The sequence below is a fragment of the Triticum aestivum genome, chromosome 7A (genome assembly GCF_018294505.1).
Source record: "Triticum aestivum cultivar Chinese Spring chromosome 7A, IWGSC CS RefSeq v2.1, whole genome shotgun sequence".
In the NCBI taxonomy this organism is placed as follows: domain Eukaryota; kingdom Viridiplantae; phylum Streptophyta; class Magnoliopsida; order Poales; family Poaceae; genus Triticum; species Triticum aestivum.
Window position 1 is genome coordinate 732462113 of NC_057812.1, and position 9554 is coordinate 732471666.

The 9554-nt window shown below is 42.0% G+C and overlaps 1 long non-coding RNA gene across 1 annotated transcript; it reads right to left on the reverse strand.

Moving 5' to 3' along the window:
- Positions 1–1115: 1115 nt before the first annotated feature.
- Positions 1116–4113, reverse strand: LOC123147206 (uncharacterized). Its single transcript, XR_006473115.1, has 3 exons — positions 3923–4113; positions 3307–3556; positions 1116–1386 (listed from the first exon to the last, which is right to left on the reverse strand). It is a non-coding gene; the product is annotated as an uncharacterized lncRNA (long non-coding RNA).
- Positions 4114–9554: the final 5441 nt, after the last annotated feature.

Sequence of the window (9554 nt, forward strand, 5' to 3'; positions counted from 1 at the left end):
TATGGAACACGAAAAATAATTATCATAATAATGTTTAGCTTCAATGCAATTAAAACACAACTACATTTGTATTAGTTTAATTTTTTTCCAACAATTGCCAATAAGATAATATTAGTAATTTCATCTGAAGATAACCTAACCGGTATTAATTTCCTAAGAGTGTATATCATTCGTAATCTTGAAGCAAGTCATACTCCGTTGGACTAGGATTGGTAATTCGGGCATTAGCCTGATTTACAATATTACTAGGTTGAGAACTCGAAACAATATGCTTAAAAATTAAATTAATCTATATGATGTTTGGCTGCACTTTTCTCTTCGGGTACGCATCACAAATCAAAAAATCAAAAGAAATTAAAAATGAATTAGAATCATTGCCCTCACCATAAAAAAAACTAAAATTGGATGTACAATTTCAACACGTACAAGATGTGAATTGAGAGTGGTAGTACTCAATAGTGGTAACCTTGGCGCTGAACCCCTAGAGAATTGAAAGAGGGAGACGTCTAGCGGGCGGCCGTCTGCCCGCTAGCAATCCCGAACGGCCGTCAGAAAAGGAAATATACGGTCCCCCCTCCTAACCCCGAAAAGGATAGGTCTCCCCTAGTAGCAACAGACGCGCATAACCCAGCAAACCACACGCTGGGCGCGGTCCCCAGACCCCAGGCCATCATGTGCACTTCCCTTCCCTCCCAAAGCTCTCACACCCACTAGCCACCAACTTCTCCACGCCCTTACCTACCTTGCCTTCTTCTTCCCCAAGAAACAATGGTTTCCTAGGTTTGGACTCCATACCAGAGCTGCCATGGCAGATGAATAAAAGTGGAATAATAGCGGATCTAGAACAATTTGCTGTGAAAAAAAGAAGAAGAGGAAGGACAGATCAGAACGTACTAGGTAGCACCAACAAGGGTAAAACAGGAGGTGATCCTTTTCTTCTCATATTCAGATCCCCCCTCATTGACTTTCCCTTTCCCCCTCACAAAATTTCTCTTTGCAAAAGTAGCTTCTTCATAGTTGAAGAGAGCATAAACAGAGATAAAAAAATATGGAGATCTTGTACCTGTGCAATTTTAACTGATTTCCGTGCAACCAAATCATGTGACAAGCCAACATTTGTAGCACTATGTGCAAAAAATGCAGAAAATGTGCAAATATATAGGAGAGCGCATAGAGAGTCTTATTTCACACATAAAACAGCAGGACATATGTCCATGTACCAAAACAAGAAATGTATTTTGTAGGTACTATGAAAACATAGCTACAAACTAGACAATAATCTGGTTTGTTGTTTTTTTCGTTTGATCTTTCCACACAGTAGTATATGTGACTTTGTAGCTGAGAATGATGTGCACAAATCTAGAGCAGCTCCTTTACTCCCAAAACCTGCACATGATGCAAAAAAGAAGCTTGAGAAAAATGAACCAACTCTGGATTGCATCTATGCAACTTAACCAGTACAAGTGTGCAATTGATAACACTCCCATGTCCGTCTACTTGTGGGGTTTGAATTTCAGTAATTGGCATCTTCAAGTCATATAAAATTTGAAGATGCCAACTCATATAATTTCAAATTCATTTCCGTTTAGCTAAAAAAATTGTATGCAAAATTCCAGAAAAAACTTATGCTGAATGTTGTGCAACTACATCAACTATTTTGTGCAACTGCAAGTACTCCTGGATACAATTCATGTTGCATGTGTTGTGCAACTATGTAATGAATTTTGAGCTGATGAACATGATGAATTTAGCATGCCTGAACACAAGAAATGGAAAAATAGTGAATTTTAGAAGATTGTAATCTTCCAAATAAGTAGTGCAACTACATTCAAGTGCATGCGCAAACCTAGAAAATCATATGCATGAGAACACATGAGGATGCCAACTACTAAATGGTTCTTGTGCAACTAATGGAGTTGAAGATGCCAACTCATTTGGCATTTTTGTGCAACTATTAGAAAAAGTTGGGGATGCCAATGCAACTCTTGATTGGTTCTTTTGCAACTAAAATAGTTGAGGATGACGACTCATGTGATATTGTTGTGGGACTATTTAAAAAGTTGAGACTGCCAACTCCCAAATGGTTCTGGTGCAACGATGAAAGTTGAGGAAGCCAATTCATATGAAACTGTGGTGCAACTATTTGAAAAGTTGAGGATACCAACTCCTAATTGATTGTTGTGCAAATATAAAAGTTCAGGATGCATCTACAAAAGTTGATGATACTTCTCCTTCACTAGGAGCTGCATCTCCTTTTACAACCACTTTTGTTAGTGTAAAAAGGCGAACGAACAAAGTAGTCGAACCAAACAAATATTAAAAAGAAAAAAACAAGGACAACAATTGGTATAAAAAAATGCCATGAGGCAAGCAACTCATGCTAATTTTTCAAAGCACACCTACAAAACAAAACAAAAGTGTGCAACTTGATGCACTATATGGCCAACTGGGCACACTTAAGTGTGCAACCAAAAAATGAGCTTACACGTTGTATGAACGTGTTGTGGGCACTAGAGCCAAAACTAAACTAGCCGTCAACCATGTAACTAGATAGCCCTTCCCTGTGCAAGTGCATAAGTATGGCTATGCCAACTAGGATACCTATTGCTTTGATCCGCAAACTCCTGTACGAAACGCTATCATTGACAACAGTGCAAACATGAGTGTGCAACACACACACACACACACACACACACACACACACACGCACACACACCCACACGCACGCACGCACGCACGCACGCACGCACTCACTCACTCACTCACTCACTCACTCACTCACTCACTCACACACACTCTCTATCTGAATACCATTGGTTGTGCAACTGGTTAGCCATCACTGTGCAACTTCATAAGTTGGCTAGCCAACTGAGATATGTATATGCGTCATCCAACTACGTTTGCGTTCCTGTGCAATTATTACAACAAACTAACCAACTGGTTACTTATATGCATGCAACTTACATGTAATGAAGCTCTATGGAGAGCATCATGTTTAATGAGACAATTCCAGTCTAGGCAAGAATAGATGGATCAAAATAGGATGTTGAACCATCCCAATAGCAACAAAATTAGAACAGCTCGCCGTGAAAACCCAACTCAAACCCACCACTAAAATCCTAATCGTTGTACAAACCCACCACTAATCCGAAGAATAAGTGATAAGTAAATACCACTTGCAACACGATAACTAGAGTAGTGATGTGATTAGTTGCGGTAGTACCAATTAATTAATAACTACTCTAAAAAATATTAATTGGCAAAATTTGGATGGCATAGTAGTGTTGTAGTGGCTGCTTAATTTACCTTTGGAGCAATGTACGCACGGCAGTGGGTCCCCAACTGAAGCTAACTCTTATTCTGGTGTGGCTTTCTGCACTGCTATCCAGAGAAACTTCTACGGTGGCAGATTAAATCTCATCCGATGACAGTTTGTTTATCTTCAGAAAATTCTCTGAGCTTGGCCACCGTTCTCCATGAGAAATGGCAGCATCCTCTTGTATCTAAATGAGCTCGGGTGATGAACAAACTTTGACCTCGGGCAACGGGTAGGACACTGAAACAAGAAAAATCACAGAGTATCTCACTACTATGCAGGAAATGTAGTCAATCCCGTTAAATTTGCAGACGCAAACAAGAGACATAGTAGCATCAAAGAAACATGATCTGGGCCGACAATTCCAGCGAATCCTCACGCGCTGGGCCAACCAAGAGCTGTACGCGAGGTGCAAATCATGATATTTGACCAGCTTTTATCAGCCATGCGATGCCACCACCACGCGAGCCATGCGTGCACACAGATCTACCACACGGGTGTGACCCTGAGGCCCGGATCTCGCGAATCCAGCCGCTGGACTGCGAATTCCATGCCCGGATAGATATCGTAGAGAGAATAGGATGAGTCACGGGTGGAGTCACTTACCGTCGGGTTCAACCTCGAGGTGTTCCTGTGGGGGAGGAAGTGGCGGCGTGCGGCGCGGATGAGCGGAGAGTGCTGGGGGTCGGAATCCGGCGAGGATGCATAGGGGAGCCCGTGGCTTCCATATGCCGGCGGTGGGGGTTGGTGGAAGGAAGAGGTGGTGATGAAGGAAGAGGACTGGATGTAGAAGGAGAGAAAACTGGGACAGTCGCCCACCGGTCAATTGTTGGCTGTCCCCACTACTCTCGCTGCCTCGCACGCGCCTGCAAATCAATCAGCGCATCCAACGGTTCACGTGCGGCCGCTCGGAGAGCCGGGATGGCGCACGCGCACTTTTAAGAATTTGGGTTGAAAGAGTGTAATCAAGACTGTAGTCTGCAGGATTTCCCAGTCGCTTAGCTGGTGTCGCCTGATTAATTGGACATGGCGAGTAGGCAGCGGCCGCCGCCAGCTCTAGTCGCCTCAAGTTTTTTTCACGGGATCTAATCGCCTCAGCCATACGCTAATCACGCCGGGGTTGACCTTTTTACGCTAAAATAAAGCCAGCAGAACGGACGTGGGCACGAATGGGCTTCCTTATGGGCCTTTTTTTCTTCATATTTTATACTCTCAGTTTGAGTTAAGGGGGGCCAACTACATGTATTCCCTTGATCCATCGCTAAATTATTCGTAGCCGCTGACGGAATTGTCGATCGATAGGGGGGCAGGCCCCTGCTCGTCCCCCCTTGCCTCCGCCACACGTCCTGGCTCAGCCGGGAGCCATTAACAACTAAAGGTTGACGACGCCGGATGCAGCCAGATGAGCCACGGTTCAAGGCTCTGACCACTCGTTCGATGGGTCCTCCACTGGCCATTGACAACCGGCATCTCTAAAAACCTGGAGATGTATGTTCACGAAGAACAAGTTTAGTGACGGCTGGGTAAGATTGTGTATGGAAAATTATCAATGCTTAATTAATTATGAGTTTGAAGTGCATGCACATTAAGAAGAGGGAGTTGCCATCACATACTAGTTTATACATCAGTTGTTGTAGGAATATTTATAAGTCCAATGGTGGGAGCAAGTAGCCGCGACGTTACACATGTGTTAAAAATACTAATACTTGTATTATGGAAATATAATTTGGTTAATTTGTTAAAATTGTTCATCGCACATTTGAAAATTGTTCAATAAAGAAATTTGCTCAACTCTTAGAAAATGTTTGCACCATTCAGAAAAACAGTAAGTGACATTTAATTTTTTTTCCACGCATTTAAAGAAAATGTACGTGACTTTTTTCGGAAAATGTTCGACATTACATTATTTTTTGTGTAATCCAAAACAAAATGTTTCGTACCATTAAAAACAGTGAATGTTCCACTTAAAAATATCGTTCACATGTTAAAAAGAAATGTCCAGAACTTATGTCTACAGAAAGTTCACATGTTTAAAAAATGAAGTATCTACAGAAAGTTCATATGATTTAAAAAAATGAAGTATCTACAGAAAGTGCTTCCACGGGAGACTTGTGCCTAGTAGTATTTAGGCCAAGAAAATCGTGTGCCCTTTTGATTTGCCGCACATTAGATACTATGCATGCATCAACAATCGCATCATTTATCGGAACGAGCACGCGAAGGAAAGCTCCTCAGAAAGTTATCTGCTACTGATCCTAAGGAAGAAAGCTCAAGGCTGGCTTGGATGTCAATTTGCGCCGTGACATGGCGACGACACGACAGCAACCGACCTCCTTGGGTGGCAACCTGATGAGTATCTTGTCAATGATGTCCTTGAGCAAGTCCTCGAGCAAGGTCATGCCTCTCCTGCACGGTATTGTAGTGCGCCGTCGACTCAGTCGGTTAGAAAGACACACCAAGATTTACTCCAATAACAACTTGTATCAAGAAGAGAAGCAAGCAAATTGACAGAAAGCATAAGTTTTGCATTGATCAGCAATGTCAAGTAAATTTACATGGGTCTTGATTATAGATTGAAAATTTCAAATGATGAATGTGTGTAGGACGTGAAGAGAGTGGATGCAACCAACTCAAGACTTGGTGTTCGCTAGTGAAAACAGAACTGACGAGTAAACAGATTTATACACTGAACTGAAGCCAAATACACTAGTGAAGATAGAGTGACGGCTAAACTAAAGCCATATACAGTGCTAGCTCAACAAAAAATACACTTGGAAACCGAGACCCTCGGAAGGTCCTGCGACGGTAGCGAGTTATGTGCACATCATGAGCATGTTCTGTCGCTTGTAATTAACTAGCTTGAGCGTTTTTTTTTTGCGGGGGAACTAGCTTGAGCGTTAGCTGAAGGTGGAGAGAGTAAATCAAGAGAACGCACCCTAGGAGAGGGAGATAGAGAGAGACAACAACGGCCAGTTCTGGCGGCGGTAGTGCTCACCACCATTGGGGGAGAACGTGGTGGAGAAGGCGCTTGTCAGAGCAGCGGCTCGGTTGAGTGAGTGAGGCAACGCCAGGGTGGAGGGTCAAGCCGTGTCGGGGTCAAGCTCTTCGGCGACTAGGCTAGGAGGAGAGCTGGAGCTCGAGGCTATACAACGAAGTTCTAGTGTGTGGAGGGAGGTAAGCAAGCTCCATCCGGTATGCGGGAGGTAGGGCAGGAGCCGCATCGTCAAGGTGGATGGGCATGTCGAGACGGAAGCTGAGCTCACATGTATGGAGCAAGTGGACGTGACATCACACATTTTTTTTATTTTTTTTATTTTTTAGAAAAATACTAAATACTTGTATTATGAAAATATATTTTGGTCAATTTTTTAGAAGTGCTCATTGCACATTTGAAAATTGTTCAATAAACAAAGTTTGCTCTACTCTTAGAAGATGTTTGCACCATTCAAGGGTGGTGTGCCGCCCATGGCCATCGATAATGGTTAGCGACGGCTGGCGCCAGCGGTGCTCATGCAAGAATGCGGGTGTGGATTTCACACTTCGTCATGACATGGTGATGGCACGACAGCGGCCAACGTCCTTCGGCGGAATCCTGATGAGTATTTTTTTCAACGACCTCCTCGGGCAGGACCGAGCCACTCCTTGCCGGCATCATAGTGCTCCGTCGAGTCCGCTCGGTTGGAAAGACACGAGAAGATTCAGTCCAACAATGGCTTGAATCAAGAAGAGAGGCAAGTAAGGTGAAAGAAAGCATAAGTTTTACATTAATCAGTATTTTTAATGATGCTATAAATACAATTATTCAAACAGGAATATTTTCAAATGACGAGAGAGTTCTAAGTCTTCATTTTACTGTGTGATCTCGGACATAGTTTCATCTTGGACTTCCCCACCCTTAGATTCGAGTGTGATCTTGGCCACTAATCTACGTCGATTGGTTGGTGTGTTGCTTTGCTCTCTTACTCTGTTGATCCATCATGTCGTCTATGAAATCTCTTCATGTCTTCACATTCCACTTCTAATTGCTGTAGTTGACCAGGCTAAAATGATGTCTCAGGTCTTGTGGAAGGTCCACACCGCACGTTGAATACAAGTACAAAAATTCGGAGAATGAAAGTAAACATTTCTTGGTGCTTCTGTTGGGCGATTTCCAACACGAGATGGTAACTAATATCTATTGTTAGATTTGGTACAACTCCATCATGTTTTGCTTCATATGCGTTTAGGAATTAGCTATTTTCCTAAGCATAAATGAAAAGTATGTTTACATGCATGGATCTTTATTATACATTGACAAGTGCAAGTGATGAAGGTGTGGACAAAGTGGATGCAACCAGATCTAGACTTGGTATTCACTAGTGAAAACGGAAGTGACTGCTAAACCAAATTATACACTGAACTAAAGCCAAATACTCTAGTGAAAACAGAGTGCCGACTAAACTAAAGCCACATACAATGCTAGCTTAACAGAAACTGGACTCAGAAGGCGAGACCCTCAGAGGGTCCTCGCGATGGCAGCGAGCTATGTTCGCATCATGAGCATGTTATTTCGCTTGTAATTGACTAGCTTGACCGCTACCTGAAGGTGGAGAGAGAAAATCAAAATGACACACCCGAGAAGAGAGAGACAACAATGGCCAGTCCGGGTTGCGACAGTGCTCACCTCCAATGGGGTAGAAGGTGGTGGAGAAGGCGCTAGCTCGAGGCAGAGCAACGGCTCAGTTGAGTGAGTGAGGCGATGCCTGGGCGGAGGGTCCAGTCGTGTCGGGGCCGTGCTCATCTGAGACTCATCTGAGACTAGGCTAGGAAGGGAGTTAGAGCTGGAGGCCATCGCACGAAGTTCCAGTGTATGGCGGCAGGCGAGCAAGCTGAATCCGGTATCCAGGAGGTAGGGCAAGAGCTGGGACAGTAAAGTGGATGAGCATGTCGAGACGGTAGACGAGCTCACCTAAAGGGAGCAAGTAGACGTGATGTCACACATGTGCTTTTTCCCATTTTATTTTGTTTATATTAAAAAAGTAAATACTTGTATTATAAGAATATAAATTGGTTAATTTTTGAAAAGTGTTCATTGCACCTTTAAAATGGGGTCAATAAACAAAGTTTTCTCCACTCTTAGAAAATGTTTGTACTGTTCAAAAAAACAGCGAGTAACATTTACTGTTTTCATGCATTTCAAGAAAATGTACGTGACATTTTTCGAAAATGTTTGACATTATAATTTTTTTGTGTAATTAAAACAAAGTGTTTCGTACCATACAAAATGTTGAAAACTTGTATTTTGGGAAAATGTTCAAAACACGTATTTGGACAATTACTAGTCAAGTATTGAAAATATTAAATATATATTCAAAATATATTTTAGATGTATAAAAAATGCACAATGTTTATGAAAAATACTAGACACCAAAACATATATTTTCAAAATGAAAATGTTTGTAATGTGCTTCAAAAGTGTACAATGTGCATAGAAAAAATAATAGAAAATAAAATAAGAAACCTCAGAAAAACAGAAGAAAAGACAAAGAAACTGAATAAAAAATGGTAAGGAAAGAGGAAAAAACGAAAACCAAGGAAAGACAGAAGAAAACCGATGCAAAATAGTGAAAAAAGTATAAACATAAAAAAAACTACCACATAGCTATAATATTGGATCGGCCCAGTAGTGCCTCGCGCTAGGCGAGAATTATTAGCAAGGCAACACATTGATACCCCAAGGGAGCACATTGATTTTGAAAGGAGCCACATCTATCTTCTATTATATATCAAAGTATTTGTCAGGTTTCCCAAAAAAGATAAATAGACTAAAAATTACCACAATAATTAGAAACATATGACCGTAAAATTAATAAACCAAATTTTTATAGCCATTAGATATGATTGTAAGTTAACAAACAAACAATTATAAATCAAATTTCCAGTTTAACATTTTGGTTTGAGCCTGACCACGCATAGTCTAGTGATCAATCAACATAGCACCATATTAGAACATGTATACGCTAACCAACTGTGGTTGGATGGTTAGGAAAATAGTGGTATTACCCAGCCCATCCCATGAGGGTTCAAGTCCTAGACTTGGCGCTGGTGCTCTCACTTTCCATGGATGCGGTTGAGAACAACATACAGTTATAAATGGGTTCGACAAAGAAATGTTTTAGCATCATCACCTGCAGCTGCACCCCTTGAGCTGATGCACCAGGTCGTCGACCTTGTTGAAGTCCATGGGCTGGTTCCTGGG